Consider the following 19,224-nt stretch of genomic DNA (forward strand, 5'->3'; position numbering starts at 1 on the left):
TTCCTTTTATAATGTTTCTGTATCTCTACTTCTTTGACCTTTATCTGATTATAAATAAGACCTGGGTTGAATAGCCTGTGACAAAGTGTGACATTTCAGTCACATTTTAAACTGTCTTCTAAAAATGTCAAAAATAAAAAAGTCATAAGGCAAAAAAAAAAATAAATAAAAATATGAATTCAAAATTCATGCACTGTGGAAACTAAGAGGGTAGCTATATAACATAAAGGCTTACAAAATGAATGGACGGATGAAGAGATGATTTAATTTAGTAAAGAGAGAGAGAGAGGTTAGGAGCACACATTGATACAGCGCATTGCCGCACCCACCACACAACAAACCAACTCAGAATCCATATTAGGACCCGAGTGCAGCCATGTAACGGGTGACACCTCAGCACCACACTAGTTCAGATGGAGTGGACCAGTGTGAGGTTTTTTTTTTATGGTGGTTGGAGTGCCAATTCTGCCACCAACCCCTAGGTTTTTCCCTGCAGGTTGGAGGGCCTACATGCAGGACTGGATGCAGATTAACGTCATACCCAGGACTGAGCTCAAAGGCCCAACAGAGCAGAGAACCTTTATGGCATTTTTTATGGGATTCGAACCTTCCGATTGCCAGTGCAGATCCTTAGCCTCAGAGCCACCACCCACAAAGTAAAGAGAAACACTATAAATTTCAGGAGATATGAATATTATAAAAAATGTTATCTTAGTTAAGATTTTAAGATATTATCTTAATTAAGATTAAGATAAAATAATTTGAATAAGATTATTCTGAAAAAGAAAAAAGTCACTTTGAGATGATCTGAAGGAAAAACAGCCAGACCAGGAAGACAGCTTCCAAATGAATGCTTAACCAGTTATGACAAGGAAAGATAATCGTCCGGCCACCTATGGGCCCTCAGTGTCCTCTCTACTGCCAGCAAAATAAATCACTGTCTGTTCACTGGATTGCTCATAAATGGGAACAAGAAATTAGTAAGAGATAAAGAATACAAGATCTGGCCTGCCATATGTAACAGTTTGGCTTACAGCATAATCATTACCATTGATACAAGAAAGAAGTGTACAAAGGTGTGACGACAATTACACAAAAACCTTGCACGTTAAACTAAAATGCTATCAGTGCTCCTCAAGGTTCTAAGGCATTTATAAATCAGAATGCAGGACACTGATTTATCATTCACACAGCACAGTTTCTGTACACTGCAGTAGGTGTACGGGGCATCATTCCAGGATCCAATGCAAGTATTCTAAAACAGGAAACAAGAACAGTTCTTGGCAGTGACCTGGCGGGCATAATCCCTGGCATAGCACCATCTCAGTTCTCTGTCTCTCAGAGCCTTATTTCACCGTGCCATCTGCCTTGGTATTTATTCCAAACTAAAGTACTGCATGTTTTATTTCTAGGTCCGTTATTCTCTGTCCTAAAACACCAATCAATCCTTTGCTATGGAAACTTGATTTAAAGACAATTTGTTTTAGTAGTAAAATGTGGAAACAAAGTGATGGATGGCTTAAGTAAAAGAATAATGATCAAAAACTAGGCATAATGCAGGCAGTAAGGGAAAAAACAGGTAAATTAAATTGAATGTTGGGTGCTATAAAAAATAATAAAAAAACACCTCCAAACTGATGTACCTGCTTCATTATGTTGTTTTACAAACAGAGAAATAAGAGAAGATATGGGAGTCAGACAGGAATGGAGAAAGTGGAAGGCTGAGATTAGTTATACTGTACAATGAATGGAAGCAAAAGATCATCCATCTAAAAAAAAACATAATGGTTGTATTTGCAAGGCTTATTCTCACCTGGACAAAGCTGGCAGCACAGTGCGGGTTATGTTTTTTGATTTCTCCAGTGGCTTCAGTATCATCCAGCCATCCCTGTTAAAGGGTTTTAAAGTCAGAAATATGCAGGTGGATGAGCCTGTGGTGTCCCAGATAATGGACTATCTGTCAGGCACACCAGAGTATGTGAGGCTCAAGGACTGTGTTTCTGATACAATGTGAGCAACACTGGAGCCCCAAACAAGCAAATGAGGGCTGACTCCCACCCTGGGGGGATGTGTGCATTTATACCAAAAGGAACAGTCCTATCTCCTTTTTCCTTCACTCTGAACATCTCGGACTACAAATATAACACCAGGACATGCCACCTGCAGAAATTCTCTGATGATTCTGCACTTATGGGGTGCATTGATAAGGGGGATGAGTTTGAGTATAGGAGTCACGTGGAGAATGTTGTTTCTTGATGCAAAGAGAATTTTGTGCAACTAAACATCAGCAAAACTAAGAAACTGGTTATTGACATTCATAGTAATGAATAATAATAATAATATTTCTTTATTTATATAGTCAAGGAGTGGATGTAGACATGGTCCACTCTCACAAGCACTTGGAGGTCAACATCAATGATAATTTGGACTGGTCTTGGGACACAGAAGAACTATATAAGAAAGGGCAGAGCAGGCTCCTTTTTCAAAGGAGACAGCATTCGTTTAATGTGGAAGTGACATGCTTCATATCTTTTAGAACTCTGTGGTAGCCGCTGTGATTTTCTACACTGTAATGTGCTGGGATGATAACATCACTTCAAGAGAGGTCCAGTGAATCAACAGGCTAATTAAAAGGGCAGGCTTAGTTATGGGACACACTCTGGGCCTCAGACTTAAAATAAAACTGAGTGTCATTATGAACAATGCTGCACATCCTCTCTCTGACACAATAACACTGATGACTTTCAAACAACAAATCATGTTTCAAGAAATGCTGCTGGGGGTCCTTTACACTAACAGCATTACGTCTGTATAATGCCTCACGGGGACAATGACTGATGGGTCAGAGGTTTTCTTTCTTTTTAATTTCCTTGTTTTATAATCATTCTGGTATGTCTTCACACCAAAGTGTGTATATTAATTTATTTATTTACTTTTCTACCTATTTACAGTTGTGCTTGAAAGTCTGTGAACTCTTTAGAATTTTCTATATTTCTGCATAAATATGACCTAAAATATTATCAGATTTTCACTCAAGTCCTAAAAAGAAGAAGATAAAGAGAAACCAGTTAAACAAATGAGACTAAAATATTATACTTGGTCATTTATTTATTGAGGAAAATGATCGAATATTAAATATTTGTGAGTGGCAAAAATATGTGAACCTCTAGGATTAGCAGTTAGTTTGAAGGTGAAATTTGAGTCAGGTGTTTTTAATCAATGGGATGACAATCAGGTGTGAGTGGGCACCCTGTGTTATTTAAAGGACAGGGATCTATCAAAGTCTGCTCTTCACAACACATGTTTGTGGAAGTGTATCATGGCACAAACAAAGGAGATTTCTGAGGACCTCAGAAAAAGATTTGTTGATGCTCATCAGTCTGAAAAAGGTTAGAAAGCCATCTCTAAAGAGTTTGGACTCCACCAATCCACAGTCAGACAGACTGTGTACAAATGGAGGAAATTCATGACAACAACAACAACAGACCATTGTTACCCTCCCCAGGAGTGGTCAACCAACAAAGATCACTCCAAGAGCAAGGCGTGTAATAGTCAGCGAGGTCACAAAGGACCCCAGGGTAACTTCTAAGCAACTGGAGGCCTTTCTCACATTGGCTAATGTTCATGTTCATGAGTCCACTATCAGGAGAACACTGAACAACAATGGTGTGCATGGCGGGGTTGTAAGGTGAAAGCCACTGCTCTCCAAAAAAAGCATTGCTGCTCGTCTGCAGTTTGCTAAAGATCATGTGGACAAACCAGAAGGCTATTGGAGGAATGTTTTGTGGATGGATAAGACCAAAATAGAACTATGTTTGGAGAAAGTAAAACACTGCATTCTAGCATAAGAACCTTATCCCATCTGTGAAACATGGTGGTGGTAGTATCATGGTTTGGGCCTGTTTCGCTGCATCTGGGACAGGACGTCTTGCCTTCATTGATGGAACAATGATTTCTGAATTATATCAGAGAATTCTAAAGGAAAATGTCAGGACATCTGTCCATGAAGTGAATCTCAAGAGAAGGTGGATCATGCAGCAAGACAACGACCCTAAGCACACAAGTCGTTCTATCAAAGAATGGTTAAAGAAGAATAAAGTTAATGTTTTGGAATGGCCAAGTCAAAGTCCTGACCTTAATCCAATCGAAATGTTGCGGAAGGATCTTAAACTAGCGGTTAATGTGAGGAAACCCACCAACATCCCAGAGTTGAAGCTGTTCTGTACGGAGGAATGGGCTAAAATTCCTCCAAGCCAGCGTGCAGGAATGATCAAAAGTTACCGGAAACGTTTAATTGCAGTTACTGCTGCAAAGGGGGGGTCACACCAGATACTGAAAGCAAAGGTTCACATAATTTTGCCACTCACAAATATGTAATATTTGATCATTTTCCTTAATAAATAAATAACCAAGTATAATATTTTTGTCTAATTTGTTTAACTGGTTTCTCTTTATCTACTTTTAGGACTTTTGTTCGTTTGTTCATTCATTTGTTCATTCGTTTGATCTATCTATCTATCTATCTATCTATCTATCTATCTATCTATCTATCTATCTAAAGATGGACTAGTTGTACCAGTATGGAGCCAATTTAATAATAAGCCCTGGTTTGAGGTGGTTTTCTTTGATGGGTGTTTTTGATTTGGTCTCGTGTTTAAAGTTGGTTCCTGCCTTGCATTCAGAGCTGCCTCAAAAGACAAACACCTTCGTAGCCGTAACATGGATAAGCTGAGATTCATAATGTTTGAACAGATAGATGGATTAGTGTCTTTGAACTCCTGTGACCAAACATAAATTGACTCACCAGTGTGGCCACTGCAAAAAGAAGTGAAATGTGCCAAAGTAGGTCTGGGATAGTCTTTCATTTTTTATATGGACCTGTTATCAGATATGCTTGCTACCAAAGGTCAAGCTGGAAATGATGAAACTCTGCTGGACACATCAAACCTAAACTGCAGGCAGCACTGCATCTTCCTTTTCTGTGATCAGTAGCTGAGTCACAGGCATATTAAAAAGGAATAAAGTATACTCTTTCAAAGCCTTCAGTTTCTGCTCAGTCCTTGGGCCCAGCCCCTTGGCTCTCTTTAATCCATCCTGTCGTGCTCACAGATCCGTTATTCTCATGCATACACTGAAGCTGCAGTTTTACAAAATCTCCACAAATTGAATAATTGCCTGTAATCACTCTGGTTTGTGTAAACGGATTAGGACTTGAATGTTACTGAGGAGTTTTGATCTTTTTACTAAAATGCAATAATCCTTCTGGGCGTGCACTTCCCATTGATGCCACTGATCCCAGTGAAAGAGCGCGACAAACAGATGTACTCACTGGGTAGAATTTAATAACACTCTCTGCTGCCAAAGATGAACTCAAATGAGCACTAATCATCTAATCCTTTTTTTCCCCCTTATAAACCAGCTTCATATTCGAAAGAGACAAGCACAAGTGTGTGACGTGAGGAACATGAAAATAACCCATTTCAATAAAGATAAACATGGGCTTTTTTTTGTTTTGTTTAATTTAAGTTGACATTAGCCTCATTAGTAATTTAATGTAGGATAATTAATGAACTTCGCATAAACATTAATGATTATGGGGAGTCTTCTAAAATACCATTTAGGAGTCCTTACATCAAAGGAAGAAAATGCTGAAAGCAATTTCATGAACATTTTCTTTTTATGTAGTTTTCTGTGTAGCTATATGAAGCACAGAGGAACACACAGGTTAGCAGAGAGGGTTCAACTGCTGCCCTCCGTGAAAGGTAGTTAAGATATCTAGAGAAATTGAACTGGTGATCCTACAACATATCTTTGATTTTTTTATTAATTGTTTGGACAGTGTGAGGTGCCGTGGTTGGCACTCTGGGGATCTGGGCTCCAACCCAAGGTTTGGAAGATCCTGCTAACACAAATTCAAAAGATGTGTATGTTTGTCTGGTGGCTCTAAATTACCCAGGTGTAGCTCTAAATGTGAGGGTACCTCTGGGATAGACTGGCATGCATGGTTCCAACAGATTGCCTGGAGCTTCTAGCACCCAGTGCCCAGACCATGAATGGATGGCAGAAAAGAAAATCACATAGAGCATGACGGCAGAGATATGCCTCAAATATCTAAAATGCAGCCAAAGTAAGTCAGGTCAGGTCAGGTCAGGTTGGGAAGCATGCACTGGTATAACACTAGGCCGCACCCACCACTCAATGACACAGCTCGGGATCGTGGTTGGCACCCCCCTGCCAAACACAAGCTCCACTCCCACCCTCAGGAAATGACCCTTTATCTGCTGCAGCCAGGTGTTACGTGGGTGTCCCCTTGACCTGATGCAGCTGCTAGGGCCCTCAACAATGAGGATCCTGCGAGCCAGATCACCATCTGGGAATCAGGCCACATGGTCCTAGTGCCGTAACTGACATTCCCTCACAATGCAGGTAATGTGCCTTATTCAGGACTCCATTAGCAACCACTCATTCAACACAAAGTCAAACCAGCTTTAAATTGCCTTGAATCTGTGGTACAGCTTTTGTGATGTCACATTTGTTGTATTTGGGAAGTGACGAGTCATGTTTTTTTTTTTTTTACTTTTTATTATTATTTGCAAATCCATGTTGAGACACTATCTGTCCTCAAGTTGTTGTTGACAAACATGTGATAGGGCACTGATGCGCCGTGAGACATGATTGTCCCATGATTATTTAAGATGGTGACATGCTTCTGTGGACCTCTTACATGGGTGAGTGTGAGATACATGAGGAGGGGGAGTAAAGGTGTAAGAGCCATTCTGTCAGTTGCCCTCAAAGATGGGAATTATAAAAGCAGACAGGAGGTGAGCAGTTACCTCAGAATGACAGAATCTGAGAAGCAGGCTTTATGGGAACTTGCTCAAAGAGAAAGCAATGGTCAAGATATGTTCTGACACCAAAGAATACAGAGGAAAGGAACTGAAGGAATACATAGGGCAAGAGATATCAAATATCTTTAAACTTATTCCATTTCCTATCTTCAACAGGGAACATAGCTAGATTAATTGTCATATAGAATCTATCCAATATACAGTATGACGTGCACTGAAACTGATAAATCCTGAAGACTGTAGATATTATATTTACAAAGAGAAAATCTGCAAATACATAAAATAAAAACAGGGACTGCATTATAAAAGAGTGTGACCCCAGCAGCCATCCAGGTATAATCATAATAAGGTATCCATTCAGTCCAAAGCCGATTGTTAAAAAGATTATTGGTTACTTACGGAAAAAATCATTCTTGCCCAAAATAACCCTCCCCACTCCCCCCACCAATGCTGGAATGGGATTTGCTGATCTCCAGTCTGGTCTGTACTGAGACTTGCTTAACATATTAATACTTCTGATTAATGTATCCACTTGCCTAATTAGGTTTATCAGCAAGGGTCTTTTTAAAGTTCAAGATTCCAGGAACGCAGATATAAATGATCCCTGCTCTTATTCCCATTTGACTTTGTAGCACCTAAGTCTCAGCTCTGCATACACACAATGAAGGATTTGAGCGGGTCACAATGTGAAGGTGGAAGGAGGAAATTAAGCAGTTGACCACCTCTGTGTCAGTACTTAGCTGGGCATCCTTACTGGGATGTCTTTTTGTTCTTGTTTTTCCTTTCTTTGTCTTTTGTGTTAACTATTTACATGTGCAAAATAGCAAACATGTATAAATGATACACGTTAAATGAGAAGAAATGGCATATTTTTAGAAGTTATTCAAAAGCAAACCTCTTATACCCTGATGGCATTTTTCAGCAATTTCTGCCAAAAGTATACACCAAAATAAATCTTTATTATACAAAAATATTATACAAAAAATAAAGGCAGTACAATCAATCTTTCACCAGAACCTGACAGGTAACTTTTACAATGTGTGAGAATGGGTGTCTCTAACAAAATTTAAACATTTATCAACTTAGAAACTGCTGCTAAAGTAAAGAAGAACTCGGCGCTTAGATGTCCATCCATCCATTTTCCAACCCACTGAATCCGAACACAGGGTCATGGGGGTCTGCTGGAGCCAATCCCAGCCAACACAGGGCACAAGGCAGGAACCAATCCCCGGCAGGGTGCCAACCCACTGCAGGACACACACAAACGTACACACTAGGGCCAATTAAGAATCACAATCCCCCTAACCTGCATGTCTTTGGACTGTGGGAGGAAACCGGAGCGCCCAGAGGAAAGCCATGCAGACACGGGAAGAACATACAAACTCCACACAGGGAGGACCCAGGAAGCGAACCCAGGTCTCCTAACAGCGAGGCAGCAGCGCTACCACTGAGCCACCGTGCCGCCACGCTCAGATGTAATTTTTACAAATCACTGTTTTGCGATATAGTATATCTCATGTACCAGTGGTGAAGGATCAGTTATTTCACTTCTGATGTGTTCTCAGTCATGTTAACTGTACCTGTTGTCATACACATGCGAGTAGGAGGAAGCTGTATGGACCAAGTGAGGGTAATTCCACAGCAGACCAGGGGGTGGAAGGGTGCACTAAACCTTCTTCTGTTACCTCTACAGACAAATCACGGGGAAATCTGTCTGACTCATCCCTAAAGACGTTTCTTCTGGTGTAGAAGAATGTTACTTCTAGTTTTGGTGCCTGGAAGAACATCATGCCAGAAGGAGACCACTTCCGGTTCCCTCACATTATTTCCGGTATTGGCATTTAAAGCCGCCATCTTAACCACTAATGATCACTTGTTGTTTGGACTCCTTCAAAAACACTACTGTCTCACTTCCAAACCCATTGGGATAGTAATGGATAATGGATAAGGATAATATATGGGTGGTTGCCCCAAACCTTTTTAAGTGTGTCGAGTCTGATCCTTTCACACTGTATAAAGTTTTATATTAATAACACAAAGAAATATTTAAAAGCACTTGGCACTATGGGTCTCATTTTTTTATCCAAAACATATCCAAACTGTACCATTTTGGTCTTCTTGAAGCCATTTCTCCAAACAAAATATGTAAAAAACAATTTTGTGGCTTCCAGTGCTCTGTGATACTTCTTACGTTTGCCTCATACTATCTGCTGCTCCTTTCAAAATGTTGTCCCATTTGTTATGTCACTCTTTAAATTTCTATAGGCATGGCTACCTGGGGGGCTCCTTAGATCCACATATGGAGATCTACATAGTATTGGGAACATCAGACTCTCGACTGTCCATTGGTATAAAGGTTTTGTGTGTGTGACCTAATCAGTCAGAGCTGATGATCTGGAAAGGTAACCTGATACTAGCCAAAGGCAGCCTGTCGTTGCATATTACTTGAAAGGTATCTCACAATTGGAGTATTGTATAATGTTGTGTTTGGACTTGTTTTGATTAGGACAGACTACTGTAAATACTAATGTGCCATTTTTAGCATTTTGCTGGTGTTTTGTGAGGAATAATGTGAGTGTTGTAATGGTGCTTCCAGTTTTCAGTCTCTAGCTTGTGTGTGCTCGTTCAGTGGGAAGGTTCATCACATTGGTTAAATTCTACTGGTTGATGTACAACACATTCACTATACAAGATAACTATTAGGGTTTTTAAAAATATTTTTATGACATTTTATGAAATGTTACACTCATGAGTTTATACCAAATTAAAGGTCAACCGTCAATATTGTAACAGTTTTATTACTTGAATTGTGAAGTCGAGATCAACATATTGTTTGTGTCTGTGTGTGGCATAGCTCATGTGTATGATGCAGCAAATGATTTTTACAAGGCTGCTTGGCAGCATACCCAGTCATTCAGGGTATAAGAGGTTTTAAAGTAAAAAGCAGTTTTTCTCGGACATTGTCCTACTCATAAACATGAAACTGCTTTCTTCTGCACAAACTGTTAAATCTAACTGAGATGGTAGACACTTTCTTTGCAAAGATTTGTATCTTCCATACTTGCTTTTAGTAATTTTCACTTGTGAAACATTCTAACATATAATTGGGCTATGCACACAATGTGAGCAAAGCCTTGGAAACAATCCTGAGCAATGTAGCAATCAAGCTTAGAAATTTGTGTAAACTCAGAAACTTAGGTAAACTTATTTTTATGTTCAGTACTGCGCTGTAATTAAGTTACGTCCAGCTGCAAGAATTCTGGAATTTTATCCACATTAACAGCAAAATAAAAATTGAAAATCCTCGTCATAGTGCTTAAACTCCAATTTAAATTAACTACAAACAAGGGCTCTCTAAGATGCATGTTTGGCAAAGCCCTCACGTCTGTTTAAACATTCTTCCTTCAGACTGGGAAAATGAACAGGCTTTTCGTGTTGCAACTGAATCAGATTATTGGAATGTCTGAAGAATGGAGAAAAAAAATGAATAGTTTACCAAAACTGAAATGGGTTCACCTGGGGAGTTATAACTGTACCCCACTTTTGAGTCAGCGGTTAATTTATTTGAAAAAAGTCGGTCGGATCAAAGGGGGAGAATGAGACACAGTCAAGATACTGCGCAAAAACAACAGTGCAATTTAAAATAATTTATGAGGGCTTTAATACACAGTCCTTTAACAATGACACATAAGAAAAATGAAATAAGGACAGAATCAGAAATCATGATTATCTACAGTATTTACAGGGGACTCCAAAAATCAAAAGAAGCAAAGACAGTAGTCCTCTGTTAAAACACACTTTAGGAGTAGGGTGCTATCTCCCCCGAATTGCTATTTGGCAGCACCTTCCTTTGGGTGCAACGGCCCCTCCAAGTCCCACAAGGTTATAATGGACTTAGTATTGGTTGGTTCAGCCCTGTTGGGATCTGGGGATGCTGCCAGGGGGAGCTTCGAGAGCTGTAGAGCCCTACTTTGTGCTTCCACCACACCTCCCTAATGAGACCAGGAATGCTCTCGGGTGCAGCTTAAAAGAAGCCAATTGTCTCACAAAGAAGAGCCAGAGTTGGGAGGAGATGGAAAAAGATTGCCTGTGGAGGAGAAGAAGAGAGGAAGATGAAAACTAGGAAGAAGAATGTGCTGTGCTGCATTGCGCCTCTGGCATTTAATTGTACTATGCAATCCTGTGGAGTGGTTCTCCATGTAAATAATAAACATCTGTGCGCAAAGACTTGTGCCAGTGACTATTATGTCAGGTGTTTGGGGAGCAGTGTGCCCCTAGTTTATCACTATATATATATATATATACATGTATATACACACACAATGAAAAAAAAAGCACAATCCAATTCCAACTGTTAACACAGTTGGTCAACAGTTGGACTCCTTCCACTCTTCAGTGGTCAACTGATAGCCCCTGAGATCTGGAAACTCATTCATATGAGTTTGCAGATTTGCCTGCCAATCTGGTGTCACATCCACCCTGTTAGACACATTATGACAGACATAGTTACACATACACCACACCACACCACACAACACGCCAGTAGAAGCCCTCTATTAATCCTTACCCTTCCTGGATGTGTGCATAAGGAAACAAATGGCAATACTGTGATCAGGCATGCCAGCACATACCAATGCTATAGCAAGTATACTACACTATTTCTAAGGGCAACGAGATTCCTTTTAATCAGTATAGTCAAATCATTACTAAGGATGCTCTGTTTCTCATTCCGACAGCGGTGGATAGCTGCGGGGTCACTGATGCTGAAACGTGAGCAACACGTGAATCTGAGTAGTCCTCCACTAGACCCCTAGCTTTGGAGCTCCATGTCTCGCAGTACAAACCTGCTGTAGTTGTAGCCGTTCCACGCACTTGGAACATTTACAACAGTTAGATGTTTATATTTAACTATTTCTGAAATAATTACAATAATACAAAGTAAGATTCTCTGTGAAAATGTTAAATTGTGGGGCGTAATTCCACAAGAAGCCACTGCCTGTAGATAAATTTTACTCCTCGTCCTACCAAGCTCATTGATTGAAAAAAAACTGTTCTCCTTCTAAATCCTTCTTTCAAATATGTAAATTTTACTCTTTATACTGATGGGTGTGTAGACCCAAAGTCACACCCAAAGTTTAACCTACTGGGCTACCTGAGTGCTGCCAACCACATGAATATGGTCATTGTCTTTATACACTCTGGACAAAAAAAAAACAAGCACCTAAAAACACATAAACATCCTACTCTGTCTGGCAGACTTTCCCTATTCATATAGTAAAAGTATGGTTTATTTATTTTTTGGATGTCATAGTATGGCAACATGCTACTCTTACCCCAGTCAAATGAAGCATCATCTAAAGAAATCCACACAAGGAGCAGACTATTAGATATTACTTTATCTCATGGGTTGCTAAAAACTGTGCTAAAAATAGGCTAGATCCAGTGTGGCCGCGCCTTGTTTATACCTTCTTTCTTTGGTGTTTACTGTCTTTAGTTGTTTTTCATTAGTAAGTGTAAACTGTTCTATTTGGGTTGAATATTTTGTATGAATTGGTTTGTATCTACTGTGTTAAATGTTGATTGGGGAGTAAGCAGTTACTTGGGGGCTACTGAAATCACCTCTGGCCACTGCTTCAAAAAAGTTTGGCTCCATCCTTTGTAATCATATTTTCACATCTGTTTAAACATTCTTCTTTCCCGTCTTGCACCACCAGCTTTATTCAGCTTGAAACAGCAACAGCGCGGCTATTTATTGTAGCGGGATCTGCCACTCTCCTATACACCGACACAGCAGTCAGGCAGGGTCGTGGCCAAGTAGTACTATGCCCTGTGCGTTTATAATGTTCCTTGTTCCTTGTATCGCCCACTGACAGCAGGCGCTTTTTACAGTGAACTGCAACAGCACTGGGAGACTGCGATTACTTTGGGACGCTCTTCCGCATGTCTTCCCGTTGGGTGGAATCCCACAAGAATTTAGAAACTCACTCACACCAGCCAGGATTCTTTTCAAAGGTAAAGTGCAGGTTAATTTGTTTTATGTATTTTTACTTTATATTTTGTAGTAATCGTTTTTATATGAATATTTTTGGGTTGTGGAACGGATCTTCTGAGTTTCCATTATTTCTTATGGGGAAATTCACTTTGATATACGAGTGCTTTGGACTGCAAGCACGTTTCCAGAACGAATTATGCTCGTAAACTGAGGTTCCACTGTACTTGTGATCTTTCATAAAAACAGCCATTGTTTGACTCAGGATGATTTGTAGATGCATTTTCACAAAAGGGTTAAGCTACTGCTGAGATAAACAACATATTATGTTATACAGCTGTATGGCATCTTATACAACTAAAGTAAAAACATTTACATCTATTTTTAAAAAGCTGTAGTCCTGGAAGGTTGAGTGACACACCCAGCCATAGAGTGAGTCACAGAGTGGGGGGAATCTTGATTTTTAAATCTGAAGCTAACCTACTTCATGTAAACAAAGATATATAGCAGGATTTGCATATGAGGAGAATAGCTAAGAGCTTGTTTGGTATGGGCAAGGGCACAACTGAACTAAGGGAAAAAGGTCATGGCCAAAGATGGGTTATGGAGGTCTTCTTCAGTTTTTTTCTCCTTCCTTTTTCAATTATAGAAAAAGAACAACATGCAGAGTAACACCACCATAAAGTAGTGCTAAACTACAACAACTGTTTGGTGTGATGAAGCACAACCCAAGTTTGTGAAATGAGCAAGTCAAAAACACACGAGACAGGAGGTGCAAGGTGGGCAGAAGGAAGAAGGTGAGGGGGAGAATATAAAGCTGTTTCATCCTAATTTATATTTTCTGCTCACCTTGGCATCGTTTATTATATTGTTAAGCTGTTATTCATGGTTGATTTTTTTTCTAAAATAAGCAATTATTTCTAGTGATTATTTTGGTTTGTTTATTTAAGCACAGATGTACAAATGAAAGCACAATGATTACATTAGGGATCTGAGGCCATTAAAAGAAAAAAAAGAAAATTACATTATGTGCCTAATTTACTGATGGGGAGGGAGGCATACTGAGTAGGAGAGATGTGCTTAGTATTAAAATAGCCATGTAAATATTAGCATAGTACTTAGCACCCATTTTTAATCTGTATTGGGCCTGAGAATATTTACAGACAGAATTTATTGGTGCATTTTTGTCTTTCATTAGATTTGCTCTCAGATTTTAGCACAGATTATTTTCCAAATGCTGAACAAGAATTAGCATACTTGGGCTCTTTTATAGCATTTGAACTTTCTCCTTGTACTTTTGTTTCCTTCCACTTGCTAGAGATGTGTGAGTGTTGAGTTAACCGAGATTGTTAAATTGGCCCAATGTTTGTACATAAGTGTGTCCTCTGATGGCCCTCCAGAGCTGGTTGCCAAATCATGACTGATGTCAAAATAGGCATGTAAGCTGAGAATTCAATTATGATGTGTATAATGCTAATGGAATAAATAGATAAGCACAGGTTTAAATATTGGGGTACAAAAGGAGTAGCTGTGTTTAGCTGTAATAAACAAATGCAAATAAGTCCATTTCAATGCAAAAAAATCAGCAATTGTCATCTCTCAAAATCAAATTGCCCAGAGTACACTCCAATTGTGCCAGTGTTTCAGACTCTGAAGCTAAGATCTGAAACACTATCCCTTCTGGTGTGAGCGCAGTTTATATGGAACCTTTCCTGGAAGGGGCAGGGGTTACGAAATGGGTGGAGACTTGGTCATGCATCGACCTGGTCTTTCTACTCAGACCTTCAGGTGAAACGAGAAGGTTGTTCCTAACAGCGCCTCCCCTTGACCCTGGATGGAAGTACTTACCTTGACATATACTTGTGTGTTGACAAAATATTTATATTTAGAGATAAGAGTTACAGTTCCACCCATCAGCTCTGGAGGAAAGTGCTGTAGCACAGTGAAATTCTTAAAGGAAAGGGCTGGAGTCTCCAACTGTGGTAGACAATTGAGGGCTGTTAATATCCCAAGCAAGCCATAACAGAAACTGTCCAGCAGATTGCCTGGCTCAAGAATGTCACCATAAGAATATGGGCTCTAATTGAGGTCGGTTAACTTAAACTATGCCATATAAAAGGAGCTCTGCTCAAAGGTACGGAGGTTCCCATAACCTCACTGGAAGTGAACTACTTGGAATATTTATAGTTCCACACTGTGAAGAACCTCTAGTTTCTCATCCTTTCTGGGAGTGGTCCCAGCAGTTGAATCCCAAGAAGACAATGCAAACTGTAAACAATGCAAACATCCATATAGATAAATATATCTGAAGGCAATAAAGTATGTACAGTATGTTTCCATGAACACATTAATAGTTCCTCTGTGCTCACTCCATTTTAAGATCACTTTATTAATATTATTTAGAAAAGTACAGTATATTTTACAATTATTTAGCACTTTTCTGTGACCTTTCCGGCAAACCTGGCAGATCATTTTGTGTTAACATTCTATTCATAAACTGGGTTAATTGTTTTTGAAAATTGGCGGATGACTGGCTGGAAGGATGGATGAGAATATTTCATCATTTCACAGTAATGCTTTAACTTTTTGGGGGCTGAATATTTTTTCCCAAAAAACTCAGTTTTGTGAAAAGCACACAAAGTAATGGTTTCACACATCAATCAACATAAAATGTCTGTTGTTGCATGCTATGCCTGCCATCACCGTCTGCACAGGGGCAGCACGATGGTCACTAGGAATGTGATGCAGGCCATCTGCATGATGGTGGAAGTCACAATGCAGTGCAATCTGGTTTGCACCTCTTGTCATCGTTAAGTGGCAATCCTCCTAAAGGCGCATCAGCTACACAAACGTTTTCAGCATCACCATCAGCTGGGGACCAATCAACTCATGCTGGTATGTCAATTTCATTTTGCAACCTCTGTCTCCAGATCACTTGCACCAAAATTGCAGTCCGACAAGTCAGAGTGCAATTCAGCGATAATATGCAAAACGTCGTCTACGGAGTATTTTGCTTTGCGCATTTGCTTTGGTCTCCCGTCAGATGTCAATGCCATTTTTAGAGGTTGATTGCTCTTTGCTACTCATGCATGTGCTGGAAGGTAAGGTCAAATCAACAAAGCAAATTTTTCTTCTAGAAAACGTAGTGGCAAGGTTTCTTGCTGTTTACAGCTGATTACTGTCCTCTATCCCTGAATTTCGAAAAATGTCGACATCCGCCTTGAAAGAGTTCATATTACTTCTATCTATCTATCTATCTATCTATCTATCTATCTATCTATCTATCTATCTATCTATCTATCTATCTATCTATCTATCAAGACTGACACTAAGATAATCAGTTTTCACAAAAAAATCGTTTTTTAGTTCCTTAAAAGAAGAAGTTTATTAAAACAGGCCATGGACCGTACAAGTGGTACTAGAGTATCAGAGTATTGCAACAGACATTGAGAGTGCATAAGAAGGAGTACAAAAACAAATAGACTATCAAAATCCATAGTCAGGCATCTTACTCTAATGCTGGCTGGGTTGCTCTCAATTAAAATCAATACACTCATGCAGAAATTAATATCTGGAATTTTATATTAAATTACTGGTGTGCGGCTGAACATTCAACCATTCACCTTTAATGGGCAGAAATATGTAAATGAATGAAGCACACAGCATTCTTTATTCTGAGGGTGATTCAATTACTGGAATGATACAAAATATATACATTTTTAAAACTTATTACCTTTGAAGATGCTTTTCTTAGTAGACTGCAAAGTTGGAGGTCTTTACTATTTATTTCTGGTTCTGAGATTCGCTCCTCTTACAGTAATCACTTATCAGTTTCAGTTGCGCATAATGCATGTTTGGTGTGCTAAAATACAAATCTTTCATGCGCTCATACTCTCTGAAGCAATGCGGTCTAAGTGTGGAAAGAAGTTATAAAACTCAGCAGTCCTGTGAACTGGCTGGAAATCTAATGAGATTCATGGTGGCTCTAAAATCCGTACTGACCCCTACTCTCTCTTCTGTTTCTTTTTCCGGTTTCTCTGGCCACCACCACCTACGTACTCAAAGCATCATGGTGCTCCAACAATGATGGATGGGTTAAAAGGCAGAAGTCTATGTGATCATCATCATCAAGTCCTTCCGTGAGAACCCTAAATCCAAAGTGGACTGTTTCATTTATGTTAGGTAGAATGTCCAGAGGGGACTGGGCAGTCTAATGGTCTGGAATCCCTACAGATTTAATTTTTTTCTCCAGCTGTCTGGAGTTTTTTTTGTTTTTTCTCTCCACCCTGGCCATTGGACCTTACTCTTATTCTATGTTAATTAATGTTGACTTATTTTATTTTCTTACTGTGTCTTTTATTTTTCTATTCTTCATTATGTAAAGCACTTTGAGCTACTTTTTGTATGGAAATGTGCTATATAAATAAATGATGATGTTGTTGTTGTTGTTGTTTAGGTGATCTTCTAAAGACCAATGCAAGTAATAAAAACATGAAGCTTCATCCCACTCCTGGCAAACACTTAGACACATAAATGTACCAAAGGCCAAGCCCAAAGTCAAAAACACTTTTTAGTGTCAGACTTATCAAAGGTTCATTTAGGATATTAATAGCCCATCAAGAATATAAGACAAATTCCAAGATAGTGAGTCGATACTTGAATATGTTGACAATAATACACCTTGTATAAAAAAGCTTTCCATCGCTCACTCAAATCACACATTTCAGTCACCCTTAAAAATTCAATGATAGCACAATACTTGAATTTGCAGCATTTGTGTTGTGTTGCTTCTGAGTCAACTGACATACACTGCAAATCATAAATCGTAGAAACTTGTAAATTGGTTTTTTTGATAGTCTTAACAAAGTCAACACTTTAGAGTAATCCTTTCAGCTTCAGATTCAAAACATTTTGATCATCCACTGTAAAATAAAAATGTAAATCACAAAAAAAATCAGAGAAACAGCAACACTCACAAATTCCTTAAAAGCTCCATGAGCTACTGCTAGTCATTCTTTCTGACTGCAGTATAATGCCAGAGGGAGGGCCCAGCATCAGTTATGTTAGGGTGGCCCTGCCTCCCCGGGCTCCACATACAAAGTGCAAGGAATGGATGAACATTTAAAGAGACACAGTACAAATAAAATAATAAGAAAACCTAACAGAGATGACATAAGAATGTGATGAAAAATATTTCAAAAGTAATTAAAAAATAATAAATAAAACAGCAATAAATACAAGTTAAGGAAAAACCTCATCTGTAAATACAACATTAAGAAAGCACAAAATTAGAGGTCAAGAGAATGGCAAAGTCTTTCTTAAGGAATGCCTGTCAAATATTTCTAAGGAATATAATAGAATTTGTTACATTCTTCCCTGTCACGAATTCCTGAATATTTTGGCAGTAGTTGACGAATGTCTGATATAATCACACTAGGATTCTAAACTTAACCAACATTATTTCTCCAGCAGTGGGGTCCTCCTTGGACTTCACCCATAAAGTGTTTGGCGTATGGTATCATGAAACCATGACTCCAAATTGTTCTAGCTCTGCCTTTATGTCTTTGGATGCTTTACGTGGTGTTTTTTCCGCAGTTTGCACCAACCTTCGAAGATTTCTCTCACCAATTTTTCTCTTTTCCATACTGTTATGATGTAAGATTTTGCATATAATTTGATAAATGTTTTTTATGTCTTTATTTGTAATTTAGGTGAAGCAATGTAATTTAGTGTTACTTTGGTGAGAGGCATTCGTGTTTGCCCCCACGTTTACGACTTTTCTTTGTAATTTTACGACAGGATTTGGAGGATGTGTCTTAAACCAGTTTGATGAGTATTTCTTTGCTGAAGTCTTTCTCTCATCTCCCACACAAAGCCAGGTTAGTTTATCATATGGTCTTGGGGGGTTGCAGTTGTTAAGATGTACTATTTCCCCCATTGGTCTGAGATATGGCTGTCTGGATTGGCTGTAGGGGTTGGACAGAAAACCTATAAATTTGCTTGCTCAACCACATTCTCTCTTACTAACATCTGAAAGAAGCATCTCTCTAACCAACATATGATGAAGAAGCATCTCTCTTCCTAACCTGTGATGATGCAGAAGTATCTTTCTTTTGCTAACAACTGAAGAAGACCATCACACCATGAACTGAAGACAACACAATGAAGAGCACAGCTCAGCAGCCATTTTGAACAGACATGTGGCTAAAAGCTGAGCACCAATGATGCCTTAACTAGAGACATTTGAAGTAACTACAAGTCTGTGTGCCACCTGAATTACACATCACCATTTTATCAGGTTGTATGGTTGCCAATATTCAAATGTACTTTGCATTTTGTTATTATTTATGAATATTATCAGCAATACATTATTTTATGTGGAACTTA

This window comes from Polypterus senegalus, chromosome 2 (genome assembly GCF_016835505.1).
Source record: "Polypterus senegalus isolate Bchr_013 chromosome 2, ASM1683550v1, whole genome shotgun sequence".
Classification (NCBI taxonomy): Eukaryota; Metazoa; Chordata; class Cladistia; order Polypteriformes; family Polypteridae; genus Polypterus; species Polypterus senegalus.